Raw genomic sequence first — 7,318 nt, forward strand, 5'->3', positions numbered from 1 at the left:
GGTGTTACACGGGTGTCCACGACGTGCTCGCAACGCCGGCGATCGGCAGCGCGAGGGTGTTTGTGCCGGGCGGTGCTTGTGTGTTGTGCGCGGTCGCTTTATAGCGTGGCGCTGACGGTGCGGTGACGTGAGTCGAGGGTTGAACGACCTCGATCACGAGCGGTCTCTCCGTTCTCTTGTCTTCTTGCTTCTTTTTCTTTTTTTGCGATGTTGTGCAGCCTTTTGTTTTGTTTCTATACGCCAGTTTTGAAGGGACATTTCTCGGTCGGATGTGTCGTATGGAGGATCCAAGCACGTTTGCTCGCAGACTGGGATCACCGGTTCGCGTGCCACCTTGAAAGAAAGTACGCCCCCCCCCCCCTCTCCTTACTTCACGTCACCTCAGTCCTCCGTGACACCCTCTAGACTTTGTTTTCTTTTCTTTATTATTCGGTTTCTTGCCTTTCATTTCTAATTCTCTCTCTCTAATTCTCTAATTCTCTCTCTCTCTCATTCTCTCTCTCTCTCTCTCTCTCTTATGTGGCATTGAACGTTATGCCTTAAACCGCAGTACAGTTACCTTGGTAACAGTGATGTGCCGCCTCTCAGTCTTCAGACCCTACATGGAATTCTGCTGCTGAACTTGATGTAAGCCGGTTCCATTCCCGACAGCCCGTACAACAGTGCGCGGATGGTGTGAGGCACAGAGGAGTGAACCGTGTGCAAAAACAACAATAACATCAAAAGACAGCTCATTTGTCGTACCATAATATCTCTCTACGTATACGACGCTACCATCAGGTACATAATGCTTTCACTACTAGGAAAGAGTTCCCATAGCGTTACCTGTAGCGGTGACGTGAAGCCTTGTCCTATATAGGCTTGCCAGTAAGGAACATTGATCAGCTGTGGGAGCGATTTCTGTGGGAGGGATATTGCCCGCAATCAGGCCGGCGGACACGTCATACAAAAAGAAAGAAGCAAAGCGCCGAAACTAAATTGAGTGGACTCTGAAAGACGTGTATCGATCCGAAGGCGCACGCGGTGAATAGGATCAAACGTCTGTGTGCCGACACCTCGCTCACGCGAAGCACCAATTTATGGCCTGTCATGTGCGTCCACTGGTTGTTTTCGATTCATTTTCGTAGCCACCTGTACGTGTGCGTAGCTTTGTCTTGCGTTCGCTTAAGTGTCGTTGCTCAAATCCAACGTGCAGGGAAGACGTATACTGGGACAGGCAACATCTGAAAGACGAGCGCTACAGCTCCTGCGACAATTTATCGCCGAGTTCAGCGATTGCTGGGTTTGCCTGGCTGTGTTTACGAAATACTGTCCAAACACTGTCATGGATGATTTTCACGTTCGTAGCCGAAACATTATGTTTCTTAATTTGTGTTATTGACATTGCTTACATGGAATGCCGCTTGAGCCAACCGTTCGACATATGGACATCTCTTCGTGGGAATCTTGTCTTGTCTTGGTCGTTTCGGCTAAGACAAGTGCACTTGTCGAAACGTTGGCTCTACAGCAGCAGGGCTTGTTCGACCATATTTATTAACCATCTCAAGCTTCAGACTTCGTGAGACCATCTGTCTTGTCTGTATTATTTATACGTCATCAAAACGGGTGACCTTGTTAATTTTGGACTGGCACTTATTTTACGCACAGAGCGCTGCCTACTATAAAGCACGGAGATTTTTAAAATAAATTGAAAAAAAAAAAGATACGATAGAGATATTTGGCGCTAGGAACGTTCAACTACCAGTGGATTGAGAAATACGACTTGGATTTGTAGAATATTCGTGCTTGCGCTGCTTTTCGCTTCAAACGCTGTCGTTTGGTTGCTGCTCACCGTTTATGTTTCAAGATTTCTAAGTGATGACAGTTTTCCTTTTTTAAAGGAGGCTAGGCAACAACTCCCCACTGCAGCATAATCGTTTTCGAATTTTGGAATTAGCAACGCCATATTTTGTTGAAACAAATCTATGTACTGCGTGCTAGGTCACAAAACCGTTCAAAGCTAGAAGGTCGATTGTTAGGAAAATCCATCAACTGACCATCATCCTCACGCTGACTGAACCGCCATGCTTGTATACAGTTAGCGCCACAGTTCCCACTAGTAATTTTCTTTTTGTAGGGAATATTTTTCTGTACAACTTAAGCAAAGATAAGACAAGTTTTGCGTGCCAAAAACCAGGATCTGATTGTGAGGCACGCCGCAGTGGGAGACTCCACATTAAGTCTGACGACGATGAGCAGTTTAAAGTGCACTTACATCAACGTACGTGCGCGTTATTACATTTCGCCGCTATCGAGATGCGCCTGCATGCCCCGGTCGCGTTCGAACCCACTACCTTGAACTCAGCAGCGCAATGCCATAAGCCCCGTTTACATGAATGCGACAGTGGCGCATCGCATTTCCAAGCGCATTTGGGAAATGTGATGCGACGCTGTTTACATGTAGCGCCTTAACTCTCGCAAAAACGTAGCGCGTATAAGTGAAGTGCAACCGACTTCCGGTGCAACTGGTTTCCGGTTGTGGGCCGAGTGCACGTTGGTGGTTGAGTGCCGAGAAATAGACAGTTTTAGTTTAGCGTACGCAACTTATAGCGTACGCTATACGCTATAGTGTAGCGGACGCGAAGCAGCGCACATTTTTTGCAGCTTTAGCTGGCCAGCGAGATCTTCGGATCTCGGAGGCCATTAGTCGTCGTTGCGGCTACTTTTCGACTATAGCGATAGGTAGCGCTGACATCTCGAATGTTTCTTTCATTAGGCTTCGCCTCGTTCGAAACGAGAAGCGATCTTGAAAACACCACAAGGTTATCCATAATACCCTGTCGTCGAAGCGGCCCGATACTAAGCGAAAGCCGTTTACACATTCATTTGCTGCGAACGAAGTGCATTTTACAAAAGCAACGCCAAATTCATTTCGAAGCGGGCAGCCAGGACCGCCGCCATGTTGTTTGGCAATTCCTTCCCATCATTCCTAATGCGACGATCCTGCGTTTACATGCTCCGCGAGAGTCGACTCGCGCCCGTAAATCTACCCTCGCCTGGCGCATTAATGCGATGCGCCTTTCTAGCGCATTACTGCTGTTTACATGAATGTGATGCGCTAGAAATGCGATGCGATGCGACACTGTCGCATTCATGTAAACGCGGCTATAGTTACTGTGCTACCGCTCCGTTTTATCATTTTTTTTAAATCTTTTATTTTTGCTTACAGGCTGAGTCGTACTGGTGGCTGGTGCTACGATGCGATCTTATTGCGATAACAGTTATGCTGACACTCCAGCCGTCGGCGTGATGTCCCAACATTGGGCAGCCAAATAATGATGCACATCCACCATTCTCGACGCCATGTCGTGAGGCCTCTTACTCCCCTATCCTCCGCGGTAGCTGTGACGTTTTGCTGCCGATTGCGATGTCGCAGGTTCGTATCCGACTTCGCAGGCCGCATTCTGATGGCGGCGTAATCTTAAAAAAGAAACGCGCGTTTATTGCACTGGGTGCACGTTAAGGAAACGCAGGTGGTCCCAATTTATCCAGAGTCTTTCAGTGCGATATGCCTCATAATGAGATCGTTGTCAGAAAATTTGCTAGAGTACCCCACTATTGTGCTCGTCGTAGCTTCAGTATTGAAATAAATAGCTCGGACCTGCTAACGCGGTTTGAGTTAAGGGCGTGACTCATCGTACTAGGTTCCTTCACTCAACGCCCTAACATATTGTCTGTCGTACAGAATGAAAATGTCATAAGAAGCCAGCAAACACTGACACCAAGCACAGCATAGGGGAAATTACGTGTGCTTAATAAATGAAATAAAGCAACGATAAATTAATGGAAATGAAAGGTGATGAAAAAATGGCTGTGGCTTAGCTAAGGTTAAGCCGAGGATGCGAAGCATACAAGCCTTTATTTTAACGTGATAGCGTTAAGGAGCTCGTGTCGCAGAAAAGCCGGTGTCGTCGGCGTCGGCTCAGGCGTGCGGCGCTTGCTCAGGCGCACAGTTCGTTGTCGCGCCGAACGCTGCGTTGCTCGACGCTCACCGCGTCCGATGCGGGGGGCGACGCCGCGAGCGACGGCACGAGTTGGAGCGCCGTTTCTCCGCTGTCGTGACGTCACGGTGTCACGTGGTATTCAAGGCGACACCGCCCTGAGGAGCTGGGTTGAGTCCCGTAATATGCTTCGCATAAAAACAACATGCCGCAGGTGGGGAACGATCCCACAACCTTCGCATTTCTCGTGCGATGCTCTACCAATTGCGCTACCGCGGCGCCTTTTCTCCATCCACTTCCTTTGGTATTTATGTTTCCTAAGAACGCTGGGAGTGTTAGCCAGCGCCGCGACTCACAGACCTTGGCCAAACAATGAAAATATGGACCTTAATAAAAGTTGCTATGGCATGGTCGATTTTCGTTCTTGAGATGTGTCGTCACAGCAGATTTTATAATTCAGTAAAAGAAATACTGTATTTTTTAAATTGGCGCCCACACAACGTTTGTATGCTGTACGCCTGTTGCAAATGTTTCGAGCGTCATCGCTTTTATGCAAAAACTTGCCGATTGCTCGGTCACCGAGATAATTTAAGAAACGCTAAGCTAAACCAGTTTTGAGCTATAGATTACTCTTAGTATTGCATCTGCTTATCTCTTGAAAAGAGATTGTTATCCTTAAAACTTATCCAATACCCAGTCACCAAAAATTTTGGGAGAATTGGTAAGGCTGCTGCAGGGCCCAAAACATAAAAAAAACTACGTCTATTTTACGTAAACTTCTGTTCTTTTTCTTTTTTCTTCGATACAATTTCGAGCAACGTTTATTTTTCGCTTGTAGTACCTCTTCTTTATTTTTATTTTTTTTACAGCAGGGAATGCAGTAACATGTTGTCCGGCATAAAGATGTCCTGAGGCACAGCTGGACGCCCTGAGAAGTTCAAAAATCTCTAAGGCTGTGGAATGGAATTCGCTAATACGAACCGCGTCCTTTTGAGTCGACGAATGTGCGTTTTCGACATTCCTCCTCCCGCTGTGTCACAATCGCCTTCGCAAACGCAATCTTCGTAACTCACATGCCCCATAGAGGGCGCTTTCTGCGGTCCCAACCCGCGGAGCGTTAACGCGAAAAGCGAATTTTTCGTCTGCACAGTTTTTTTTTTTTTTGTCGAAATTCGCACGACCACCTCCAGGGGCCTGGCGCTTATCATTAATTCAACGCAAAGCACGACTACGAACACCCAGAAACTTTATTTCGTAAGTCGGCCATTTGGCGTTGGGGACTACTCAGGCCTAAAGGCACGCTGCTGCGAGTGAGATTCAATGGAACATTAAGAAGTCAACGAGATAACAAGCAAGTACAGCCACTCCTTTTGTGTGAGTGCGCGCGCTCACCTTGAGAAATAGTTCTTTCGAAAAAAAAAAATAAAGAAGAAACAGAGGAGGCCATTTGTAACAATAACACGTCTTTGCCCTCTTGCTAAGCCGAGCGTAAGTGCTCGTTGACACCGTATTTCTCCAGGAACGGTCGGTCGACGGACTGTGTAGTGCCTGCTTTCCCGAGAAACATTCTATTTTCACCCTCGATATATCCATATTGCACAATAATTTCGCGGGCGTTCGCAGCATGCCCCCCCCCCCCCCCCCCGGCTTTTAGATTCCCACGGAACGGGTCGTCGTCTGCAAGCAAAGTTCGATAATTGCGTGCAGCGTTGCGGAAACTGAGGCAAACTGCAGACGTCACCGCGAGTTTAGTTTCTTCCTTTGCCGCGCTGGATCGTCTGCTTTTCAGGTCAGACAACGCTTCGTACTTGAACTTTAACCAGGGGACATCTGTGGCAACTAATAGGTGCCTTGGAATTGTTTGCAGCGTGTCGTGTACTGGCCCTTCAAATCACGCAGACGAAACTGGTAACTTAGGTAATGAAGGCTGAAAAGAACTATACGTGTAAAACTCACAATAGTTAACGGCTCGTCTGCGAGTCTGTCATGAATTTTGAGCACTGAACAGAAGTGCCTGAACTCCACTGCCCGCCGCGCTTGGTGTTTCTTCTCCCTAGACCCACTTTCGTTGCTCTTTCTGGCGAACATGTTGTATGAAGCGACTGACATGCGTGTGCAGATGGCATTGCATCAAGCAAACAAAGAAATTGTAACCATTCGCCTGCAGCATTTCGGGTTAAAAATTTTCGCAATGTTAGTACGAAGGAGCGCGAAAGCTGCAACGCGTCTGTACCTTTTCAGTTAGGGTGGGGATGGCGAAATAAGCGTGACTCAGGACCGCATGCCGTTATTTTCTACCCTTGCATAACCCAGGGCGAACGTGGGCACAATGCAAGGCAATAATGGCCCCACAGATGAAAAATTTGGCCCAGCGTTGGCCACGCTTGCGACGATACTAGTGCAGCTAGGACTTGTTTAACGACTGGCCGAGCAGCAACGTTGCATTTTGTTTAACGAAAGTGCGCGTGTGCGCTGTTGTGTTTCGTTTATCGACGTACGCGTTTCAATTCATTCTGACAATAGGGATATGCATCGTGTAACGCATTAAAGTAAATTCGGACGGGCTGCACAGCGTATTGCAAGGAGTATGGCTCGTGGAGAACGCGAATCTTTGTTCCACCTTAACGCCTCGAGCTGGTTAACGCGAGACTACGCCGCGGAGCTTCTGTAACACTGCACGCTTCTAGCGGCACAAAGCCCGCCAACACTGCGCTGCTTCCGAGGGGCGCGCGGCGCTTCTCAACTTGCAAATTGGGGGCAATTCATTCTGTCGCTCCCGTCCTCTCCCAAGCGGCACATCGTCGTCCCGTCGTTGCCGCGCCGCTGTTCTTCGCCGACCTCTTATTCTCACAGTTCCAAGTTATCTTTCGTGTCGTTCTTGCCTGCTTCGCTGTTTTTTATTATTTTATTTTGGGAGAGATTGTCGCTAGTTCAGACTCCGGTATGTCCCAGCTCTGCAAGACGTACGAACCGAGGGTTTCTTCTACTCCGCCTCCGGCATCGGGTGATCTACTGGGGGCCGGGAAGTAGTAGAAAAAGAAAAATGTTGCCCGTACCCGCCCCGAGAAAGAGTTCTCTTGCCTTTCCCGCGCAGTTGTCGCAACCTCGTTAGGACGCTAGCTCATAGGGTTTCGTCAGATGCGCCCGCGCGCGCCTAGTGCCTTCGGGGACTTTTGGGAGCGGTCGCGTCTTTCGCACTTTGCAGCAAAACACTTATAAATAAATGCGCTACCCGTAAAACACGACAGTGTGCAAGGGCTTGCGATGGCAAGTTCAGGCCTTTCTTCCACACGGCGCCACTCAGCTTCTTTTTGTTTTGTTGAATGTGTATGCCCTAC

General features: G+C 48.3%; 1 non-coding gene across 1 annotated transcript; it reads right to left on the reverse strand.

The window, feature by feature from the left end:
* Positions 1 to 4,186: 4,186 nt before the first annotated feature.
* Positions 4,187 to 4,259, reverse strand: TRNAS-AGA (transfer RNA serine (anticodon AGA)). The gene has a single exon. It is a non-coding gene; the product is annotated as a tRNA-Ser (tRNA).
* Between the last annotated feature and the right edge of the window lie 3,059 nt (positions 4,260 to 7,318).

Source organism: Dermacentor albipictus, unplaced genomic scaffold (assembly GCF_038994185.2).
Source record: "Dermacentor albipictus isolate Rhodes 1998 colony unplaced genomic scaffold, USDA_Dalb.pri_finalv2 scaffold_215, whole genome shotgun sequence".
In the NCBI taxonomy this organism is placed as follows: domain Eukaryota; kingdom Metazoa; phylum Arthropoda; class Arachnida; order Ixodida; family Ixodidae; genus Dermacentor; species Dermacentor albipictus.